We start from the raw sequence: 16,086 nt of genomic DNA, 5'->3' as shown, positions 1-16,086 counted from the left end.
AATCTACCAAGACCCGGCCGTCCCTCTAAGCTTTCATCTCAAACAAGGAGAAGACTGATCAGAGATGCCGCCAAGAGGTCCATGATCACTCTGGATGAACTGCAGAGATCTCCTGCTGAGGTGGGACAGTCTGTCCATAGGACAACAATCAGTCGAACACTGCACAAATCTGGCCTTTATGGAAGAGTGGCAAGAAGAAAGCCATTTCTCAAAGATATCCATAAAAAGTGTTGTTTAAAGTTTGCAACAGGCCACCTGGGAGACACCAAACATGTGGAAGAAGGTGCTCTGGTCAGATGAAACCAAAATCGAACTTTTTGGCAACAATGCCAAACAATATGTTTGGCGTAAAGGCAACACAGCTCATCACCCTGAACACACTATCCCCACTGTCAAACATGGTGGCAGCATCATGGTTTGGGCCTGCTTTTCTTCACCAGGGACAGGGAAGATGGTTAAAATTGATGGGAAGATGGATGGAGCCAAATACAGGACCATTCTTGAAGAAAACCTGTTGGAGTTTGCAAAAGACCTGAGACTGGGACGGAGATTTGTCTTCCAACAAGACAATGATCCCAAACATAAAGCAAAATCTACAATGAAATGGTTCACAAATAAACGTATCCAGGTGTTAGAATGGCCAAGTCAGAGTCCAGACCTCAATCCAATCGAGAATCTGAGGAAAGAGCTGAAAACTGCTGTTCACAAATGATCTCCATCAAACCTCACTGAGCTCGAGCTGTTTGCCAAGGAAGAATGGGCAAGAATTTCAGTCTCTCGATGTACAAAACTGATAGAGACATTCCCCAAGCGACTTGCAGCTGTAATCGTAGAAAAAGGTGGCGCAACAAAGTATTAGGTTAAAGGGGCCTAATAATATTGCATGCCCCACTTTTCAGTTTTTGAATTTCCACAAAAATTTAAAATAACCAATACATTTCGTTCAACTTCACAATTGTGTTCCACTTGTTGATTCTTCACAAAAAAATTACATTTGGTATCTTTATGTTTGAAGCATGAGATGTGGGAAAAGTTCCAGGGACCCGAACACTTTCGCAAGGCACTGTACAGTATATACTCACAGAATAGATAGACTGACTGCGGTGACTGGAGGGGAGCATGCGGGCGCAGGGCACTGACTGCGGTAACTGGAGGGGAGCATGCGGGCGCAGGGCACTGACTGCGGTAACTGGAGGGGAGCATGCGGGCGCCGGGCACTGACTGCAGGGGAGTAGGGAGGGACTAGTCGGACTGTGCTCGTCGCTGATTGGTCGCGGCAGCCATGACAGGCAGCTGGTGAGACCAATCAGCGACGCCGGATTTCCGTTACGGAAGTTGCAGACAGAAAGACGGAAGTACCCCTTAGACAATTATATATATAGTAGATGGTGGCCCGATTCTCACGCATCGGGTATTCTAGAATATGCATGTGCATGTAGTATATTGCCCTGCCACGTAGTATATTGCCCAGTCACGTAGTATATTGCCCAGCCACATAGTATATAGCACAGCCCACGTAGTACGGTATATTGCCCAGCCACATAGTATATAGCAGAGCCACGTAGTATATTGCTCAGTCACGTAGTATATTGCCCAGCACAGAGCCACGTAGTATAGAGACTTAAAAAAAAAACAAAAAACAAAAAAACATATACTCACCTATAGCCCGTTGAAGTCCTGCTATACTTATCCTCCGCCGCCTTTCTCACTCCTCGCCACGCTCCCGGGACCGCTCCATTGCAAGCGGCAGCTTCCGGTCCCAGGGCTGGTGTGAGCAGGACCTATGATGACGTCGCGGTCACATGACCATGACGTCACGGCAGGTCCTTGTTGCACACCAGCCCTGGGACGGGACCGGAAGCTGCCGCTTGCAATGGAGCGGTCCCGGGAGCGTGGCGAGGAGCGGGAAAGGCGGCAGAGGGTGAGTATAGCAGGTTTTTTTGGTTTTTTTTAATTATTTTTAACATGACATATTTTTACTATTGATGCTGCATAGGCAGCATCAATAGTAAATAGTTGGGGACACACAGGGTTAATAGCAGCAGTAACGGAGTGTGTTACACCGCGGGCCGTTACCGCTGCCATTAACCCTGTGCGAGCGGTAAGTGGAGGGGATTACGGAGCGGGGGCGCCGAGCAGTGAGTGCAGGGGAGCAGGGGAGGGAGTAATCGGACTGTGCTCGTCGCTGATTGGTCGCGACAGCCATGACAGGCAGCTGCCGAGACCAATCAGCGAACGAATAACCGTGACAGAAGGACAGACAGACAGACGGAAGTGACCCTTAGACAATTATGTCTATAGATAGATTTGGAAAAATAAAGCACATGACAATAAAAAATATTATAAGGAAAGACACGAGAGTGAAACGGTTAAGACGCCAAAGTCATTTCATATTCCCCACTACTTAATATAGCAAAACATTACACAATGTCAAAGAAAGCGCTGAAACAGGTCAGCCAGGGCCCCTGGGAATACAACAGGCAAGGAAACCTCACGGTAACATGCAAATGGGTTTATTGTGGTGAATTCAGCACTGTGCCGGGGCCTATCCGCATCTGCCGGGCCTGCCATACACACCGCGCACCTAGCCTACGTGACAGAGCGTAATTCTGAGAGACAAATTCAGGTCAGGATTGTCATCTTCTCCAGACACATGCCCTGAGTATTGCTGAGCTAAGGCTACGTTCACACTAGCGTTGCGCCGCCCTGCGTCAGCGACGCAACGCGCGACGCACGAAAAAACGCGCGCGTTTTGCGACGCGTGCGTCGTTTTTTGACCAAAATCGGACGCACAGAAAATGCAACTTGTTGCATTTTCTTGCGTCCGACGCTAGCGTCGGAAACGACGCAAGTGTCGAAAAACGCCACCCTAAAAACGCACGCGTCCCCTATGTTAAACATAGGGGCGCGTCGCCGCTGCGTCGCCGGCGCAACAGCGACGCACATTGGCGGAACGCCAATGTGAACGTAGCCTAAGAGCCAGTCAGCAACAAACATATCTGTTGTAGCAGAGCCGAGTGTGTCATTAACTCCACGGTGCTGCTTGATTTCTACATATGTATGTCACTCAACATGGACAGGCAATAAAGAGGGACACAAACTGTGGCCGCACAGCGCGCCACTTACATCAAGCCACTTCCATAGTCTTCCCAGTTTATACAGTATATGCCCACTCAGAAATAGTGGTCTTAGTGAAGCCTAGTAGTATGTCTGTCACAGTGGCCCCACACAGTACAATGCTCTACATAGCCCCCCACACAGTATAATGCTCTACATAGCCCCCCACATAGTATAATGCCCTACAAAGCCCCCTACACAGAAAAACGCCCTACAAAGCCTCCCACATAGTATAATGTCCTACAAAGCCCCCCACATAGTATAATGCCCTACAAAGCCCCCTACACAGAAAAACGCCCTACAAAGCCTCCAACACAGAAATATGCCCATATAAACCCCACACACAGTATAATGCCTTACAAAGCCTCCCACACAGTATAAAGCCCTACAAAGCCCCCCACACAGTATAACGCCCTACAAAGCCCCCCAAGCACAGTATAACGCCCTACAAAGCCCCCCCCACACAGTATAACACCCTACAAAGCCTCCCACACACAGTAAAATGCCCATACAAAACCCCTCACACAGTATAATGCCCTACAAAGCCTCCCACACAGTATAAAGCCCTACAAAGCCTCCCACACAGTATAAAGCCCTACAAAGCCCCACACACAGTATAACGCCCTACAAAGCCCCCCCACACACAGTATAACACCCTACAAAGCCCCCTACACAGAAAAACGCCCTACAAAGCCTCCCACACACAGTATAATGCCCTACAAAGCCTCCCACACAGTACAAAGCCCTACAAAGCCTCCCACACACATCGTAAAATGCCCATACAAAACTCCACACACAGTATAATGCCCTACAAAGCCCCCAACACAGTATAATGCCCTACAAAGCCTCCCACACATCGTAAAATGCCCATACAAAACCCCTCACACAGTATAATGCCCTACAAAGCCTCCCACACAGTATAAAGCCCTACAAAGCCCCCAACACAGTATAACGCCCTACAAAGCCTCCCACACACAGTAAAATGCCCATACAAAACCCCTCACACAGTATAATGCCCTACAAAGCCTCCCACACAGTATAAAGCCCTACAAAGCCTCCCACACAGTATAAAGCCCTACAAAGCCCCCCACACAGTATAACGCCCTACAAAGCCCCCCAAGCACAGTATAACGCCCTACAAAGCCCCCCCACACACAGTATAACGCCCTACAAAGCCCCCCCACACACAGTATAACACCCTACAAAGCCCCCCCACACACAGTATAACACCCTACAAAGCCTCCCACACACAGTAAAATGCCCATACAAAACCCCTCACACAGTATAATGCCCTACAAAGCCTCCCACACAGTATAAAGCCCTACAAAGCCCCCCACACAGTATAAAGCCCTACAAAGCCCCCCACACAGTATAACGCCCTACACAGCCCCCCCAAGCACAGTATAACGCCCTACAAAGCCCCCCCACACACAGTATAACACCCTACAAAGCCCCCTACACAGAAAAACGCCCTACAAAGCCTCCCACACACAGTATAATGACCTACAAAGCCTCCCACACAGTACAAAGCCCTACAAAGCCTCCCACACATCGTAAAATGCCCATACAAAACTCCACACACAGTATAAAGCCCTACAAAGCCCCCAACACAGTATAACGCCCTACAAAACATCCCACACATTGTAAAATGCCCATACAAAACTCCACACACAGTATAAAGCCCTACAAAGCCCCCCACACAGCATAACGCCCTACAAAGCCCCCCCCACACAGTATAGCGCCCTACAAAGCCCCCTACACAGAAAAACACCCTACAAAGCCTCCCACACACATCGTAAAATGCCCATACAAAACTCCACACACAGTATAATGCCCTACAAAGCCTCCCACACAGTATAAAGCCCTACAAAGCCTCCCACACAGTATAAAGCCCTACAAAGCCCCCACATATTATAACACGCTAGAAAGCCCCCCACACACAGTATAACGCCCTACAAAGCCTCCCACACACAGTAAAATGCCCATACAAAACCCCTCACACAGTATAATGCCCTACAAAGCCTCCCACACAGTATAAAGCCCTACAAAGCCTCCCACACAGTATAAAGCCCTACAAAGCCCCCCACACAGTATAACGCCCTACAAAGCCCCCCAAGCACAGTATAACGCCCTACAAAGCCCCCCCACACACAGTATAACGCCCTACAAAGCCCCCCTACACACAGTATAACACCCTACAAAGCCCCCCCACACACAGTATAACACCCTACAAAGCCTCCCACACACAGTAAAATGCCCATACAAAACCCCTCACACAGTATAATGCCCTACAAAGCCTCCCACACAGTATAAAGCCCTACAAAGCCCCCCACACAGTATAAAGCCCTACAAAGCCCCCCACACAGTATAACGCCCTACACAGCCCCCCCAAGCACAGTATAACGCCCTACAAAGCCCCCCCACACACAGTATAACACCCTACAAAGCCCCCTACACAGAAAAACGCCCTACAAAGCCTCCCACACACAGTATAATGACCTACAAAGCCTCCCACACAGTACAAAGCCCTACAAAGCCTCCCACACATCGTAAAATGCCCATACAAAACTCCACACACAGTATAAAGCCCTACAAAGCCCCCAACACAGTATAACGCCCTACAAAACCTCCCACACATCGTAAAATGCCCATACAAAACTCCACACACAGTATAAAGCCCTACAAAGCCCCCCACACAGCATAACGCCCTACAAAGCCCCCCCCACACAGTATAGCGCCCTACAAAGCCCCCTACACAGAAAAACACCCTACAAAGCCTCCCACACACATCGTAAAATGCCCATACAAAACTCCACACACAGTATAATGCCCTACAAAGCCTCCCACACAGTATAAAGCCCTACAAAGCCTCCCACACAGTATAAAGCCCTACAAAGCCCCCACATATTATAACACGCTAGAAAGCCCCCCACACACAGTATAACGCCCTACAAAGCCCCCCCCACACACTATAACGCCCTACAAAGCCCCCCCCACACTATAACGCGCTACAAAGCCCCACACACAGTATAACGCCCTACAAAGCCTCCCACACACAGTACAACACCCTACAAAGCCTCCCACACAGTATAAAGCCCTACAAAGCCCCCCACATAGTATAATGCCCTACAAAGCCCCCAACACAGTATAACGCCCTACAAAGCCCCCTACACAGAAAAACGCCCTACAAAGCCTCCCACACACAGTAAAATGCCCATACAAAACCCCACACACAGTATAATGCCCTACAAAGCCTCCCACACACAGTACAACACCCTACAAATCCTCCCACACAGTATAAAGCCCTACAAAGCCCCACACACAGTATAACGCCCTACAAAGCCCCTACACAGAAAAACGCCCTACAAAGCCTCCCACACACAGTAAAATGCCCTACAAAACCTCCCATACAGTATAAAGCCCTACAAAGCCCCCCACACAGTATAACGCCCTACAAAGCCTCCCACACAGTATAAAGCCCTACAAAGACCCCCACACAAAGTATAAGGCCCTACAAAGCCTCCCACACACAGTATAATGCCCTACAAAGCCCCCAACACAGAAAAAAAGCCCTACAAAGCCCCACACACACAGTAAAATGCCCATACAAAACCCCACAAACACAGTGTAATACCCTATAAAGCCTCCCACACACAGTGCGATGCCCCCGCAGTGCATTCTTCACATACAGTATAATACCTTCAGCACATTCCCGGCTAGGTTCACATTGCGTTAGTGGGTGTCCGCGGCCGGAATCCGTTACATAGCGCAACTAACGCTATGTAACGGATCCGTTAGCGCACCCATTGACCGCAATGTATGTAACGCATCCCTAACGCATGCCATTTTTGGTATGCGTTAGCGATGTTCCGTTATTTTCTGACGGACCTCGAATGCTGTTTGCAGCGTTTTTGGGTCCGTTCTCACTAGCGCAGATCGGGCATCTGCGCTAGCGCGATCGCTAAACGCGATCCCTTTTTAGACTTTGCGTTAACGCAGTCCGTTAGCGTATGCGCTAAACGGACTGCACTAACGCAATGTGGACCTAGACTAACACACAATATGTCCCCACAGTACATTCCCCCCCACGCAGTATAATACTGTCAGTACATTCCTTAACACAGAGTATGATGTCTACACAGTACATTCCCCACACACAGTATGATGTCTCCACAGTACATTCCCCCGCACACAGTATGATATCCCCACAGTTCATCTCCTCACATACAGTATAATACTATCAGTACATTCCTTAACAGAGTATGAGCCCCCACAGTACATTCCCCCTCACCCACAGTATGATGTCTCCACAGTACATTTCCCCCTCACCCACAGTATGATGTCCCCATAGTACATTTCCCCACACAGTATGATGTCCCCACAGTACGATGTCCACACAGTACATTCCCCCACACAAAGTATGATGTCCCCACAGTACATTCCCCCACACAGTATGATGTCCCCACAGTACATTCCCTCACACAGTATGATGTCCCCACAGTACATTCCCCCACACACAGTATGATGTCCCCACAGTACATTCCCCCACACAGTATGGTGTCCCCACAGTACATTCCCCCACACATAGTATGATGTCCCCACAGTACATTCCCCCACACATTATGATGTCCCCACACACAGTATGATGTCCCCACAGTACATTCCCCCACACATTATAATGTTCCCACAGTACATTCCCCCACACACAGTATGATGCCCCCACACACAGTATGATGTCCCCACAGTACATTCCCCCACACACAGTATGATGCCCCCACATACAATATGATGTCCCCACAGTACATTCCCCCACACACAGTATGATGCCCCCACACACAGTGTGATACCCCCACACACAGTATGATGCCCCCACAGTACATTCCCCCACACACAGTATGATGCCCCCACACACAGTATGATGTCCCCACAGTACATTCGCCCACACACAGTATGATGCCCCCACACACAGTATGATGTCCCCACAGTACATTCGCCCACACACAGTATGATGCCCCCACAGTACTTTCCCCCACAGTATGATGTCCACACAGTACATTCCCCCACACACTGTAAAATGTCCCCAAAACACCACCCCACACGGTATCACATCCCCATGGGACATTCACCCACCCAGTGTGCTGTCAACTCAGTACACTCCCACCAAAACAGTATAAAGTCCCCTGCAGTGGTTTTCGCCATACACAGTAATGCCCCCGCAGTAAATTTACCCCCACAGTATAACACCCCCACAGTACACACCCACACACACAGTATTATGCTCTGACAGTACATTCCCCCACACAAGACTTGAATTACATTCAACCATACAGTTTCATGTCCCCCATAGAGTATAATGCCACCACAGTATATTCTCCATCCCAGAATAAAGTATGATTAATCAGTACAAGACAGGTATCATTTTTATTGTTGTGTTATGACCTATACAGCCATACCGCTGGGTTCAATAATAAAATTATCCTTAAAAAATTCCCTTTAACACATTGATGCATACTTTTGGTGGTGGGTATCTGGGGGTCCGATTAGGTTTCTTTGAAGGTAAGGGTGATATGACTCAATGGGAGGATTCCTTAGCTATTGCATATCATTAATGAAAGCTGTAGTCCTGAATGGCAGCCTGCGGTGGTTATGGTCGTCCAGTTGACAGCGCTGCTCTGTATTTTATTCCAGAGAGGTAGATGATTTGTGGAGGATGATGTGTAAATAAATCAGATAATGAGGCAAACATTAGGAATCAGTAGGATGTGAGGCCATACTGGAGTGTGCTGGGGTATACTGGAGTGTGCTGGGGTATACTGGAGTATGCTGGGGTATACAGGAGTGTGCTGGGGTATACTGGAGTGTGCTGGGGTATACTGGAGTGTACTGGGGTGTGCTGGGGTATACTGGAGTATGCTGGGGTATACAGGAGTGTGTTGGGGTATACTGGAGTGTGCTGGGGTATACTGGAGTGTGCTGGGGTATACAGGAGTGTGCTGGGGTATACTGGAGTGTGCTGTGGTATACTGGAGTGTGCTGGGGTATACTGGAGTGTGCTGGGATATACTGGAGTGTGCTGGGATATACTGGAGAGTGCTGGGGTATACAGGAGTGTGCTGGGATATACTGGAGTGTGCTGGGATATACTGGAGTGTGCTGGGGTATACTGGAGTGTGCTGGGGTATACTGGAGTGTGCTGGGGTATACTGGAGTGTGCTGGGATATACTGGAGTGTGCTGGGATATACTGGAGTGTGCTGGGGTATACTGGAGTGTCCTGGGGTATACTGGAGTGTGCTGGGGTATACTGGAGTGTGCTGGGGTATACTGGAGTGTGCTGGGGTATACTGGAGTGTGCTGGGGTATACTGGAGTGTGCTGGGGTATACTGGAGTGTGCTGGGATATACTGGAGTGTGCTGGGGTATACTGGAGTGTGCTGGGGTATACTGGAGTGTGCTGGGGTATACTGGAGTGTGCTGGGGTATACTGGAGTGTGCTGGGATATACTGGAGTGTGGGGTATACTGGAGTGTGCTGGGGTATACTGGAGTGTGCTGGGGTATACTGGAGTGTACTGGGGTATACTGGAGTGTGCTGGGGTATACTGGAGTGTGCTGGGGTATACTGGAGTGTACTGGGATATACTGGAGTGTGCTGGGGTATACTGGAGTGTGCTGGGGTATACTGGAGTGTGCTGGGGTATACTGGAGTGTACTGGGGTATACTGGAGTGTGCTGGGGTATACTGGAGTGTGCTGGGGTATACTGGAGTGTGCTGGGGTATACTGGAGTGTACTGGGGTATACTGGAGTGTGCTGGGGTATACTGGAGTGTGCTGGGGTATACTGGAGTGTACTGGGGTATACTGGAGTGTGCTGGGGTATACTGGAGTGTACTGGGGTATACTGGAGTGTGCTGGGGTATACTGGAGTGTGCTGGGGTATACTGGAGTGTGCTGGGGTATACTGGAGTGTACTGGAGTATACTGGAGAGTGCTGGGGTACGGTCAGCCCACCGGCCATGGGATTACAATAGGACACGTCGCTCCTCGTCTCACCTGTGCCTACGTCAGGTTTCTTGCCTTCTCTAGATCACAGATATCACCAGGCTCATCAATTACATGTGTGTCAGTGACACGTAGCCACTGTGTCAGCTCATTACTGAGCACCGTAAAGCCAATCAAGGACAAATCATTCAGTGACTAAGGTCCGTTACTACACGGCAGTGGCCATGACTACGCTTATTCCGACAAGTATACAGCACTGCATCGTCTACGGCCGCTACTATACAGCTCTGCCCTCTAGACCTGAACCTGGCAAGTACGGCCTCCAGTGACCGTGCCCCTCTGTGCCAGGGTAGTGCCAGTGATTAGGCCTGTTTTGTGCAGGGCACTACCAGTGGTTGTGACAATATGGTGAACATCAGTGACCGAGCCTATATGGCATGTAGGACTACCAGCCACGTCCTGGTACCGGTGCTCTCTATGCCAGGGCACTGTCACATAGAAAGCATTCATAGCAAGCAGCATGGAGAGTGACTGAGCCGTCTCCCCTTCAAAGCCAGGAAAGCCTATCCATGCCAGGCCCACTACCAGGGGGCAACCACTGACTGTGCCAAATCAACAGTCATAAGGTACTGCCAAAAATGCCTATCTACGCCGGGCACTGTCAGTCACTGATCTCTACACCACTAATCATTTCCATCTATGCCAGGGCTTCATCATTGGCAGCAGTACCACTAACAGTGCCAAACTAGTAACCAACACTGCCAGTGACCATGCCCATTCAGAATCCACTAATGCCCATCTATGCCCCGCACTGCCAGTGACTATTCTCATCTAAAGCAGAGCCCAGCCAGTGCCTCTGCCCACCTACCCCAGTCTCCCCAAACTAGCACACACTGGTGGTGCCTCTGCCCACCTACCCCTGCCTTTCCCATTTAGCACACCCTGGCAGTGCCCCTGCCCTCCTACCCCAGCTTTGCCCATCTAGCACACAGTGGCAGTGTCCCTGCCCTCCTACCACAGCCTTTCCCATTTAGCACACACTGGCAGTGCCTCTGCCCACCTACCCCAGCCTTTCCCATCTAGCACACACTGGCAGTGCCCCTGCCCTCCTACCCCAGCCTTTCCCATCTAGCACACACTGGCAGTGCCCCTGCCCTCCTACCCCCGCTTTGCCCATCTAGCACACACTGGCAGTGTCCCTGCCCTCCTACCACAGCCTTCCTCAGCTAGCACACACTGGCAGTGCATCTGCCCACCTACCCCAGTCTTTTCCAGCTAGCACACACTGGTGGTGCCCCTGCCCTCCTACCCCAGCCTTTCCCATTTAGCACACCCTGGCAGTGCTCCTGCCCTCCTACCCCAGCTTTGCCCATCTAGCACACACTGGTGGTGCCCCTGCCCTCCAACCCCAGCCTTTCCCATTTAGCACACCCTGGCAGTGCCCCTGCCCTCCTACCCCAGCTTTGCCCATCTAGCACACAGTGGCAGTGTCCCTGCCCTCCTACCACAGCCTTTCCCATTTAGCACACACTGGCAGTGCCTCTGCCCTCCTACCCCAGCCTTTCCCATCTAGCATACACTGGCAGTGCCTCTGCCCACCTACCCCAGCCTTTCCCATCTAGCACACACTGGCAGTGCCCCTGCCCTCCTACCCCAGCTTTGCCCATCTAGCACACACTGGCAGTGCCTCTGCCCACCAACCCCAGCCTTTCCCATCTAGCACACACAGGCAGTGCCTCTGCCCACCTACCCCAGCCTTTCCCATCTAGCACACACTGGCAGTGCCCCTGCCCTCCTACCCCAGCCTTTCCCATCTAGCACACACTGGCAGTGCCCCTGCCCTCCTACCCCTGCTTTGCCCATCTAGCACACACTGGCAGTGTCCCTGCCCTCCTACCACAGCCTTCCTCAGCTAGCACACACTGGCAGTGCCTCTGCCCACCTACTCCAGTCTTTTCCAGCTAGCACACACTGGTGGTGCCTCTGCCCACCTACCCCAGTCATCACCAGCTAGCACACACTGGCAGTGCCTCTGCCCACCTACCCCAGCCTTTCCCATTTAGCACACCCTGGCAGTGCCCCTGCCCTCCTACCCCAGCTTTGCCCATCTAGCACACAGTGGCAGTGTCCCTGCCCTCCTACCACAGCCTTTCCCATTTAGCACAAACTGGCAGTGCCTCTGCCCTCCTACCCCAGCCTTTCCCATCTAGCATACACTGGCAGTGCCTCTGCCCACCTACCCCAGCCTTTCCCATCTAGCACACACTGGCAGTGCCCCTGCCCTCCTACCCCAGCTTTGCCCATCTAGCACACACTGGCAGTGCCTCTGCCCACCAACCCCAGCCTTTCCCATCTAGCACACACAGGCAGTGCCTCTGCCCACCTACCCCAGCCTTTCCCATCTAGCACACACTGGCAGTGCCCCTGCCCTCCTACACCAGCCTTTCCCATCTAGCACACACTGGCAGTGCCCCTGCCCTCCTTCCCCCGCTTTGCCCATCTAGCACACACTGGCAGTGTCCCTGCCCTCCTACCACAGCCTTCCTCAGCTAGCACACACTGGCAGTGCCTCTGCCCACCTACCCCAGTCTTTTCCAGCTAGCACACACTGGCAGTGCCTCTGCCCACCTACCCCAGTCTTTTCCAGCTAGCACACAGTGGTGGTGCCTCTGCCCACCTACCCCAGTCTTCCCCATCTAGCACACACTGGCAGTGCCCCTGCCCTGTCATCCCAGACTTTACCAGCTAGCACACACTGGCAGTGCCCTTGCCCTCCTACCCCAGCCTTGCCCAGCTCGCACACACTGGCAGTGCCCCTGCCCTCCTCCCCCAGCCTTGCCCAGCTTGCACACACTGGCAGTGCCCCTGCCCAAATACCCCAGCTAGCACACACTGGCAGTGCCTCTGCCCTCCTACCCCAGCCTTGCCTAGCTAGCACACACTGGCAGTGCCTCTGCCCACCTACCCCAGTCTTCCCCAGCTAGCACACATCGGCAGTGCCTCTGCACTCCTACCCCATCCTTGCCCAGCTAGCACACACTGGCAGTGCCTCTGCCCACCTACTCCAGCCTTACCCATCTAGCACTCACTGGCATTGCTCCTGCCATGCTACCCCAGTCTTCACCAGCTAGCACACACTGGCAGTGCCCTTGCCTACATACCCCAGTCTCCCCCATCTAACACACACTGGCAGTGACCCTGCCCTCCTACCCTAGCCTTGCCCAGCTCGAACACTGGCAGTGCCCCTGCCCTCCTACCCCAGCCTTGTCCAGCTCGCACACACTGGCAGTGCCCTTGCCCTCCTAACCCAGCCTTGCCCATCTAGCACACACTGGTAGTGCCCCTGCCCTCCTACCCCAGCCTTGCCTATCTAGCACACACTGGCAGTGCTCCTGCCCTCCTAACCCAGCCTTGCCCATTTAGTACACACTGGCAGTGCCTCTGCACTCCTACCCCAGCACTGCCCAGCTCGCACACAATGGCAGTGCCCCTGCCCTCCTACCACAGTCTTGCCCATCTAGCACACACTGGCAGTGCCCCTGCCCTCCTACCCCAGCTCGCACACACTGGCAGTGCCCCTGCCCTCCTACCCCAGTCTCCCCCAGCTCGCACACACTGGCAGTGCCCCTGCCCTCCTACCCCAGCTCGCACACACTGGCAGTGACTCAGCTCCTGGTGCTGGGGATGACATCATCGGTTGAGGGCTGCAGTGCAGCACAGCCGCAGCTCCACGTCCCGCTCTCACCTCTCTGTCCTGGGGCTTCTAGCGGGCATCTTCTCGGCTGCAGTCCCTGGTGCACATCGGGCAGTGTCCGGCTCCACACGTCCTGCAGTGGCTGCAGCCGCTCACCCGGCCGCCGCCTCCATCCCTGGATGTGCGGAGAGAGGATCCAGCAGCCGAGGAGGAGGGAGGCAGCGCCGCTGCTGGCGGTCTCAGTGCACACAGCTCCCGCACTGCCCCACAGGGCACCAGCCACTGCTCCTGACACCGCTCTCCTCCCAGATCCCTGCCCGGGCACTGCACTGTATTATCCTGTGTGCTGACGTCACAGCTGCCATATATCAGTGCAGAGAGAACATGGCCACACTGGGGACTACAACTCCCAGCATGGTCCGATGGCTCCCTGCCTGCTGACTTCGCAGATTACTGATAAAGAATAGATACATCAGTACAGGAGCTTCTCACTAACTTAGAATATCATCAGAAAGTGAATTTATGTCAGTTCTTCAATACAAAAAGTGAAACTCCTATATTATATAGAGTAATTACAGAGTGATCTAGTTCACGTGTTTGTTTCTGTTAATGTTGATGATTATGGCTTACAGCCAATGAAAACCCAAAAGTCATTATCTCAGTAATTTCGTATACTTTATAACACCAGCTTGAAAAATGAATTTAAAACCCAAAATGTTGTCCTACTGAAATGTATGTTCAGTAAATGCCCTCAATACTTGGTCGGGGCTCCTTTTGCATCAATTACTGCATCAATGCGGCGTGGCATGGAGGTGATCAGCCTGTGGCACTGCTGAGGGGTTATGGAAGCCCAGGTTGCTTTGATAGCAGCCTTCAGCTCGTCTGCATTGTTGGATCGGGTGTCTCTCATCTTCCTCTTGACAATAATACATGGATTCTCTATGGGGTTAAGGTCACGTGAGTTTGCTGCAAATAAAGCCCAGTGATACTGTTGTTTTTACACCAGGTATTGGTACTTTTGGCCATGTGGACAGGTGCCAAGTCCTGCTGGAGAATGAAATTTTCATCTCCAAAAAGCTTGTCATCAGAGGGAAGCATGAAGAGCTCTAGAATGTCCTGGTAGATGGCTGTGCTGAATTTGGTCTTGATAAAACACAGTGGACCTACACCAGCAGATGACATGGCTCCCCAAACCATCACTGATTGCGGAGACTTCACACCAGACCTCCAGCAGCTTGGATTGTGGCCTCTCTACTCTTCCTCCAGACTCTGGGACCTTGATTTCCAAATGAAATGCAAAATTTACTTTCATCTGACAACACGACCTTGGACCACTGACAACAGTCCGGTTCTTTTTCTCCTTGGCCCAGGTAAGACGCTTTTGGCGATGTCTATTGGTCATGAGTGGCCGGACACAAGGAATGTGACACTTGTCGCCCATGTCCTGGATACATCTGTGTGTGGTGGCTCTTGAAGCAATGACTCCAGCAGCAGTCCACTCCTTGTGTATCTCCCCCCACATTTGTGAATGGCCTTTTCTTAACAATCCTTTCCAGGCTGCGGTTATCCCGGTTGCTTGTGCACCTTTTTCTACCACACTTTTTCCTTCCACTCTACTTTTCCATTAATATTCTTGGATACAGCACTGTGTGAGCAGCCGGCTTCTTTACCAATGACCTTTTGTGGCTTCCCCTCTTTGTGGAGTGTGTCAATGACTGCCTTCTGGACATCTGTCAGTCAGCAGTCTTCCCCATTATTGTAGGCAGGGGTGGATTAAGGGTAGCCAGGGCCCCGGGCTGTTCAGACACTGTGGGCTCCCCGGTCATGTGATGGGGTCATCATATACCTGAACCAGATTATTCCAGAAAAATAGTTGCTGTGTGAAACTATAACCTGTCAAACATCCATTGATCTAGTCAATTTACCCTTCAGTTCAGTATATAGTATACAGTGTATAGTGTCAGTGTATAGGTAAGACTGACTCACCAGTGACGTCTCTAGGTAAAGTCCTTCATCTTTCATCCAGCACAGACCGCCATCATTTCTTCCAGCCAGGACTCGTCTCTGCAGGAAATAACACAGTTATCTCGAGCTCCGCTTGCAGAACACATTACTTAATTTTTCCCAACCTCTACATTACACCACATGAAGAAAAAGAGGCGACATAGTGTCACTCTACACAGTAACAGGACTGCCCCCCCATTTAAAACAGTGTCACTCTACACAGTAACAGGACTGCCCCCCCATTTAAAACAGTGTCCTCAAAAAATAAAA

At 51.5% G+C, this 16,086-nt stretch overlaps 1 protein-coding gene across 1 annotated transcript in view; it reads right to left on the bottom strand.

The window, feature by feature from the left end:
* Positions 1-14,079, bottom strand: part of LZTS3 (leucine zipper tumor suppressor family member 3) — a 126,163-nt gene extending 112,084 nt beyond the window's left edge. The window contains exon 1 of the mRNA XM_069745138.1: positions 13,864-14,079. The gene's annotated coding sequence lies outside the window, so the exon portion shown is untranslated. The remainder of the gene's footprint in view (positions 1-13,863) is intronic.
* Between the last annotated feature and the right edge of the window lie 2,007 nt (positions 14,080-16,086).

Source organism: Ranitomeya imitator, chromosome 1, assembly GCF_032444005.1.
Source record: "Ranitomeya imitator isolate aRanImi1 chromosome 1, aRanImi1.pri, whole genome shotgun sequence".
NCBI classification, from domain to species: Eukaryota; Metazoa; Chordata; class Amphibia; order Anura; family Dendrobatidae; genus Ranitomeya; species Ranitomeya imitator.
The sequence above is the reverse complement of the archived record's forward strand: the minus strand, read 5'-3'. Positions and strand labels throughout refer to the sequence as shown.